This window comes from Sparus aurata, unplaced genomic scaffold, assembly GCF_900880675.1.
Source record: "Sparus aurata unplaced genomic scaffold, fSpaAur1.1, whole genome shotgun sequence".
NCBI classification, from domain to species: domain Eukaryota; kingdom Metazoa; phylum Chordata; class Actinopteri; order Spariformes; family Sparidae; genus Sparus; species Sparus aurata.
The window spans coordinates 55,440-64,280 of record NW_022045151.1 but is presented as its reverse complement, the minus strand read 5'-3'; the positions used below and the strand labels follow the sequence as shown (position 1 = coordinate 64,280).

The window sequence follows — 8,841 nt, the reverse complement described above, 5'->3', positions numbered from 1 at the left end:
CAACAGTACAGGAAATGAAGAGCTGTCAGGCCTGGACACCGCTGGAATAAATAGGAAAAAACATTCGTCTAAATTTATTTCTCAGTCAAAAACAGTTTACAAGAAAATGCAGCAATTGTTTTAATCCGACTCACCCTGAACTGACATCCAGCTCTGTGCTGACTCTCGTCCGGAGTGTTGACACTTGTAGAATCCTTCATCTGACTTTGACACTGCAGAGATATTTAACTCCCATCTGCTGTCATTTTGAATTACTTTCTCATTGTGATAGAAAAACACAATGGAGTCAAATGTTTGACTTCTTAATTTGCAGCTCAGACTAACAGAATGTCCTTCAGTCACAGGACGGGCAGGGCTCAGCAGGATCATATCTCCATCTGTTAAACAGTCAAAGAATACGAGGTTTCAGTCAGAGATCAGCTGGTTGAGGAACTTGAGAATGAGCTGATGTAGAGAGATGAGAAAAGACATACTGGGTTCTCTTTCATAATATTTCGCTCGATGTCTCACTATGGGATGCACGCCCCTGCTGCAGCCCTCAGAAGCATTAATCTCATTACGCCAATCCTGATTGGCTGGTGAAACGTGTCCGTCCGCCTCAGGTAGTCCCGTCTACCTTAAGTAGCGCAGGCGGACGAGAGCACGCCATTCAAACACCTCTTCTCACTCGGAGCATATCTCGCGTCCAGGGCTAGCTAGCTAAACTGTCCACAGACGGATCTTATTCAGCTTCCGTCGCCGGACGCTACTAGCTTTGGATATTTTCTTTTTGCTTCGTCGGTCACACCAGATCGGGCCAAGTGCTTTCCTAGCTCTCCACGGCTTGGTTAGCACTGTCCTCGACGCCCCACCACGGCAGTTCGAGCACCGAGAATTAGCACACCAGCTAATCTCTTGACTTCTTCACAGTTAGCACACCAGCTAACTGCCGATATTCCCTGCCTGCACTCCAGCTCGCGAGGAATGGAGGCTAGAACCCCTCACGCCAGAGGGCACGGAGACTCTGGAGCCCGGCTCTGTCGTTGCTGGAATAAGATATCGAGCAAGGATCCACAACAGGTCTGCTCGAGTTGCCTGGGGCTGGAACACGCCCGGCTGGCTATCGATGTCCCCGGCTCTTGTCAACACTGTGCGGTGTTCACTATCAAGAGTCTCCGCAGACGGCTAGCCCGCCAGGCTAGCTTGTCTGGACATGACCCCTATCTCCCTTCCGACGGCGCCGCCGTCGAAGCCGGAGAGGAGACGAGGGTTGTTGCGGTGGCGATGCCGGAGGCTGGCGCCAGCTGGGGCTCCCAGCTAGACCTAGCCGCGGATCCCCCGCTGGAGGAAGACGTCCTGGAACTGGACTATGGGGACGATGATGATTGTGCCTCGGAACTCCTCATATCAGAGGATGAAGAAGAGGACGACATATTCATCACTCCGGCCCGGGCTGCGCAGCCCGCGGCCTCCGCCGCCTCTCGGGATGAAGATGAGAGTAGCACACCAGCTTCTCCCATCCACAGCTCGGACATGCTCGACGTGTGCAAACGCGCCGCTGCCCGGCTGGCCATCCCCTGGCCCGCTGTCGTGGCTGAGACCACCAGATCCCGCTACGAGAGGAAGAAATTGCCCTTGGCCAAGAGTGCGACGAAGCAACTTCTCCCCGTCTTCCCGGAGCTGCTTGATGAGGTAGCGCGCTCATGGCGAGACCGCCCTTACAGCAGCAGGAGTCCGATTCCCGGAGCCTCGTCCCTCGACTGTGAAGCGATGGAGAGCCTGGGTCTGCTCCGCATGCCTCCGATGGAGCCACTCGTTGCAGCGCACCTTCACCCGCGGCTGTCAGCGGTGTCCTCCCGGAGCCCCAGCCTGCCATCCAAGTCCGACCGTTTTCAGTCAGCTTTGACTGAAAAGGCGTACAAAGCGGCGGCGCTTTCGGCCAGAGCGCTCAATGTCCTCTCCCTGCTCACGGCGTACCAGGCGGAGTTATGCAAGGATTTTGGGCAAACTCAGGACCCAGCCACGTGGGAGGAGATACTGGTCATCACCGACCTGTGTCTCCGTGTCCAACGCTGCGCGGTCCAGGCCACAGGAAGAGCGCTGGGGACTATGGTTCTGCAGGAACGAGCACGGTGGCTCAACCTCGCCAACCTGTCAGACAGAGAGAAGGACGATGTCCTGGATATGCCCATCGTCCCGGAGGGAATTTTTGGTTCCGCGTTGGCCTCGATGCAACGGCGGTGTGAAGCCAAAAAGAAGGAAGACGAGGCTCTCCAGCTCTGTCTCCCTCGGAAGCCCCCAGCTCCTTCTCCGCCTGCACAGCGAAAAACCTTCACGCAGGCCGCTTCTCAAGCCTCGCAGTTTAAGACACCTAAACTGCCGAAGCCTCAGCCCGCCCCACCTCCCCTGCCCGGACGGGTCGGCTGGTCTAAGAAGCCCTCGGCCTCGGCTGCAGCTCCGCCGGCACAGCCCGCGCAAGCTGCCCAGGCCAGGAAGAAGAAGAGAGCCGCCTGACCGCGCCTCTCGCCATCGGTGATGCAGCTGGAAGTTCCCCGTTCTCCAGCTCCACCTGTTCGGCTTTCAAGCGTGCACCTGAGGGCCCCCCACGCCCCCATCTCCCAGCTGCCGCGGACCGTGCCAGAGCAAGCCGGGAGAGACGGACATTTGACAGCAGAGGGTTCAGTGGTTGCCCCTCTCTCATGTCCACAAGCACGCACACACACACGTTTTCATAAAGAAAATAAACTGTGTCCCGCTGCCGCATCCAGGCCGAGTGCCGAGGGCGCAGCTAATAAAAAAAGCCAAAACTATCAAAATAAGCAGCATGGTGGCGACACGCGCTGTCCCCCCTCGGCGGAAGGTCGCGGCCTTCCACGGGTCGGGGGCGGTGAAGTCCCCGCCGCCGCGCTGTCCTCCGGGGCGGGAATGCAACGCACCGCCCGGGGGGGTTTTCACTGCTCCGCCAGGAGAGGGCGCCACCGCACCGCGGCTGGGGCCTCTCACGGTGGAGGAGCTGCGGTGTGTGTCCACGCTCTCCCTCAGACGGGAGAGATGGGCCGCGCTCGCAGCTCCACCCTGGGTGTTACGGACGGACGATCTCGAGAAGATACAGGCTGCAGTTTGCCGCTGTTCCTCCGCGATTCGCCGGTATAATACACTCCCAGGCTCAGGGAGAGTCAGCTCGCGTTTTACAGGAGGAAATCCACTCACTGTTAAACAAAGGAGCAATTTGTGTCGTCCCTCCCGCACAGTGTCAGAGCGGTTTTTACTCCAGGTATTTTCTGGTTCCCAAACGGGGAGGGAGCGGTATTCGCCCTATCCTGGATCTACGTGCTCTGAACAAATATCTCAGGAAATACAAGTTCAGGATGCTTACGCACGCATCGCTGCTGCGCCTTGTGCGACAGAACGACTGGTTCACTTCTGTCGATCTGAAAGACGCGTATTTCCACATCCCGATATATCCTCCCCACAGAAAGTATCTGAGATTCGCTTTCCAGGGGATTTGTTACGAGTACCACGTGCTCCCTTTCGGCCTGTCTCTGAGCCCGAGGGTGTTTGTGCGGTGCACGTAAGCGGCAATAGCCCCGCTGAGACGGCGGGGCATCCGCTTGGCCACATATCTGGACGACTGGCTGCTGCTGGCACAGTCGGAGCAGGAGGCCAGAGCGCACACGCGTATTCTCATGCGACACCTATTCGATCTAGGTTTCGTGATAAACGCGGAGAAGAGCATGCTGTCTCCGGCGCAGGGTATAATCTTTCTGGGATTATCCCTGGACTCGGTGACTTTCACAGCGCGCCTCTCGGCGGAACGAGTGAAAACTTTCAGGGCATGTCTCGCGCTTTTTCAACCAGGCAAGTCTGTTCAATTCAGATTGTGTCTTCGGTTACTCGGGCTGATGGCGTCTGCCATCCTTGTAGTCCATCTCGGCCGGCTCCACATGAGGGAATTCCAGCTTTGGGTGGCCTCATGCGGGCTGGATCCCGTGCTGGTCACACCGGGCTGCGCCAGGGCGCTACGCCACTGGCGAGTCCCGTCATTTCTGAAACACGGGGTGCCCATGGGCTCCGTCCTGTCCAGGAAGGGGGTCACTACGGACGCCAGCCTGACGGGCTGGGGCGGAATTCACGAGGGCCGGTCTGTGAGGGGCTACTGGAGTGTGGACCTCCAGCGGTCTCACATAAATTTTCTGGAGCTGTCAGCGGTGTTCCTCTCCCTGAAGCATTTCCTCCCGTCTCTCATGGGCCATCATGTCTTGGTGAGGACGGACAACACAATGACGGTGGCGTATATCAACCGTCAAGGGGGATTACGCTCCCGTCAGTTGCACATGCTGGCACGCAAACTGATCCTGTGGAGCTGCGGTCGTCTTCTCTCCCTGAGAGCGACGCACGTCCCAGGAGCCCTGAACACAGGCGCGGACCTGTTGTCCAGGGGGGCGCCAGTATACGGGGAATGGACCCTACACTTGGAGATTGTGGAACAGATATGGGCCCGTTACGGTCGGGCCGCGGTGGATCTGTTCGCGTCGAGAGAAAACGCACAGTGCGCGCTGTTTTACTCTCTGCGCAGCATGGATGCTCCCCTTGGCGTAGACGCACTAGCGCACGCCTGGCCGCACGAGCTTCTTTACGCATTCCCTCCCCTGGCCCTGATACCCCCAACTCTGTCCAGAGTGAGGGAACACGGCCACGCTCTGATTCTGATAGCTCGGCATTGGCCCGCTATGCACTGGCTGGCGGAGATATATCGGCTCCTGTGCGCTCAGCCCTGGCAGCTCCCGCTGCGGCGGGACCTGCTATCACAGGGGGGAGGGACGTTTTTCCACCCGCACCCAGAACGCATGGCGTTATGGGCTTGGCCCCTGAGTGGCTCAACCTGTCAGCTCTGGGACTCTCACAGCGTGTGATTTCCAACATACAAAGTGCTCGAGCCTCCTCCACTAGGTCTCTGTATGACTGTAAGTGGAGAGTGTTTGAGGGGTGGTGTCACAGAAACGGCCACATTCCCTTTCAGTGTCCAGTGGGAGTGATATTGTCATTCTTGCAGGATCTGATTGACAAACGTAAAGCCTTCTCCACGGTTAACCCTGTAAGACCCAAATATAGAAAAACCTAAAAAAAAATTTTTTGACCCTTCAGATGTTGTTGTAGGAGGCCTCTGATGCAGAAATGAAAGAGTTTTTTAAAAAAAAATGTTTATGTACGTTTTTAGAGAAATGTTGTAATATTGCAACGTTGGGCTTAGGTGGGAGCAGAATTTCTGTATGTGTACTCATGTTCTCTGAACAACAATTCAGAACAGCTAAGGGTTCATTTGCAGAGTTGATTGCTTACTTAGCCCCATAAAGGTATATAACATTAATAATAATCACATATTCATATTTTTATGAAGAATTATAATTTTTTTTTTATTAAATAGCTTTTTCTAGTGACTTCTTCATTCCTTTTTTCTTTTCATGGCTGACTTTCATTCATAGTGAAAGTCCCAAAAACAGTTCTTGTCCTCTGAAAAGCGAAGGTGAACATCACACTTGCTGCATTGCATGTTAGTGTATCCTTTAGTGCAGTGTCTGCAGCTTCCTCTCCCTGTCTTCACTGGGAAATGCGCAACTAGGTCCTTGCGTACATCCAATGGGAGGTGTGCACTTCTCTTGGATGGTCTCTTCTGAGGAGTCAGAGAGCTTCCTGATGTGACTGTTGCTGGGCTCCCTTTGCCTGAAGATGGTCGTCCTCTCTTTGGAGTTTGGAGCGCCATGTTCACCAGGATGAGAGAGGATGCTGGCTGTGCCTGAAACTGTCTCCTGTTCATTGTCTCTTTGCTAGAGATCTTGAGAGAGGATGATGGTGTGCCAGAAGATGTACATGTACCTGTGACAGGATTTGATGGGGGACCTCTATTTGGATGTAAATGAGTCCAACAAATCCACAACTCCCATGTACTTGTTGTTGACACCAACAATGTAAGGCCTCTCAACTTCAGTGTAGGTTCGGCTGGCTTTGTCCCAGTGTTGAATCTTCTGCACAGGTTCAGGTCCAGCAAAGGATGACACAAGTGTGATGGCCCTGTTGTCAGACCATTTGACAGCACAGATGTTGTGATTCCCCTCCACTCTGACGTCATCACTTCCACTCCCCTTTTTCTTCAAGCTCTTCTCGTCTTCAAGGTCACAGTTGGGCAGGCGCACCTGCCTGGCTGTTCCCACGTAGTGAATTCCCCAATGTTTTCCAGGCAGACAATACTGTCTGCTTATTGTAAGTCGCTTTGGACAAAAGCATCTGCTAAATGCCCTAAATGTAAATGTAAATGGCTTAGCCCAGCGGTCCTCAATAGGCGGCCCCCGGGCCGCATCCGGCCCGCCGGCCTCCTGTTTGTGGCCCCCGAACTATTATTCCTTCACTATGTGTTTTGGTTGGGTCAGCACGTGTATACCGGAACTTGTCTCCATGCCAACGAAACACAGACAGAGCGCAACTTTGAACTTTCACTTTCGTTTTCGGAGCGCTTTGCGTATTCACATTTTGCTGGTGGTAAGAGATTGAATATGGCGTGTTTCCAAGTAAACTGTTATGACAAAGTGGACAGTGATAATCGGCAACTCGCAGAAACAGGATCTTCAAAGTTGCATTTATTCTGCCTCCAACCGGGACAATCTCCACATATCTGACAGTGCAGCGGTTTTAAATCCTTCTTCTTACTTTACCACCTTGCGCAATTTGACAAGTTTTAGCTAACGTTAGTGACCTCATGTATATTCCATGTTGCATACGGTGTAACGGACGGGGAGTTTCTCCCGGCAAACACCCTTTCACTCACGGTGCCAAAATTTGTATCATCCTTGTTAAAACACCATTTAATCACAGAACAAATGACGTGAAATAACCCACAACCATCTTACATATCATCTTATTCACAAACACATTCACAAACCATAATTACACCAACAACAACAGAATACCCAAGATCCATTGCGCCACAGTCCACAAGGGGCGTTACAATATGCCAGGAGAAGCTGTGATGAATATTTCCAATTTGAAACAGCATCATGAGACGAAGCATAGGAATTTTGAAGAGACATTTCCTCAAAATTCAGAGATAAGCAAAACACAAATAAATGCACTGAAATCGTCATATCAAGCTGCAAGCAGGATTCTTGTCACATCTATGTCACAATGAAATAAAATAATGCATGACTGAAGTGATGGACACAATGTTTGAAGGCAAACAAAAAGAGGAAATATTCAACTATGTATTTCAATTTATGTTAAAATGGAAATTACATTTTATTTTAGTTCGTATTTTGTTGTTTAGAATGAAAAGGACATTTTGTTTTGAATATTACATTATTATTGCATGTGGCCTGACCGACCTCAATACATGGACCTCTGAGTCATTCAAAAAAAATCTTTGTGGCCCTTTTAGATTTGTATTTGAGTACCCCTGGCTTAGCCTATGCTCTCTACTTATCATGCTAAAAGAAATGTGCATCCCAATCACCAGCCATTAAGTCACACAATACTGCCTTGACATGACAATACTGCTTGTAATGCCCTCTAATTATCATACTAAAAGGAAAACATGCATACCCCCACTTACATCCACACATCCACATTCAGGAAAATGTTCACCTTTCTCAGAACTGAATTGTCTGTTGATATCCACTTTGTGGACAAAGTTGTGGAATTTTAGGTCAGTCTGATCAAATTAACTACATTTTTTAGAGATAAACTTTTAAATCAGTCAAATTTGACTAGAACACAATACAAGGGTAGTATGTATACTTTCCATGTATAAAAAAACACTCTATTTCAGGGAGTGGTGTAGTGGAGAGAATACAACCTGTTTGTTCCCACTGCAAAAAGCCTGCTATTTTGACTACCACACTCACCCAACGTTGTAATATTACAACAATTATATAACAAGCTTTAAATGAAATTTGATGAATCCGTTCTACAAAAACTACATATGTACATGTTCTAGACATTGTTATAACAACAAAAAAATATATAAAAGACATTTTACTACCTTGAATCTGATGAATTTAGTCCAATGAAACAAAGCAATGTTGTCCGAAGGAAACCATGAGAGGTTGTGTGAGTTCATGGCCATGAGGCGGGACTTATAAACAAATGTACTATCCAATAGCATCGTGAGACTGAACAATAGGACCCAATGACTATGTAAATGTGGTAAAAAACAAGATAAAATATAACAGATTGTTTTTTAGGGTGGCTAAAGGTAACGTTGAAATATTACAACAGTGGGTCTTAGAGGGTTAAAGTGTACTTGGCAGCAATTGCCGCCTGTCATGTGGGGTTTGGAAAGCAAACTGCGAGCCAGCACCCGCTGGTTTGCCGTTTCATGAAGGGAGCACGCAGGCTTCTCCCCGTGTCCAGACCACTGGTACCACCATGGGATCTGGCTGTGGTTCTGGAGGGGCTTAAAGGCCCTCCCTTTGAGCCACTGGAGGGAGTAGACTTGAAACACTTGTCTCTCAAAACAGTGTTGTTACTGGCTCTGGCTTCGGCTAAACGAGTTAGTGACATCCACGCGCTTTCGGTTCATCCTTCATGCGCTCAGCTCTTCCCCGGGGATGTAAGGATGATTTTGAAGCCCAACCCGGCTTTTGTGCCTAAGGTAGTGGGCTCATGTTCTCCTATTGATCTTGTGGCTTTTGCTGCTTCACCAGGGGAGCAGCGGTCGCATGCGTTGTGTCCAGTACGTGCGGTGCGCACTTATATGGACAGAACGAATGGTTTCAGGAGGAGCGATCAGCTGTTCGTCTCCTGGGCTAATCCTCACAAGGGGAAACCTATCACAAAGCAGCGCTTATCCCACTGGGTAGTGGAGGCGATTGC

General features: G+C 51.0%; 1 long non-coding RNA gene across 1 annotated transcript in view; it reads right to left on the bottom strand.

Annotated features, from left to right (window-relative positions):
- Positions 1-347: 347 nt before the first annotated feature.
- Positions 348-8,841, bottom strand: part of LOC115578023 (uncharacterized) — a 10,371-nt gene continuing 1,877 nt past the window's right edge. The window contains exon 3 of the long non-coding RNA XR_003983338.1: positions 348-377. This is a non-coding gene — a long non-coding RNA (uncharacterized LOC115578023). The remainder of the gene's footprint in view (positions 378-8,841) is intronic.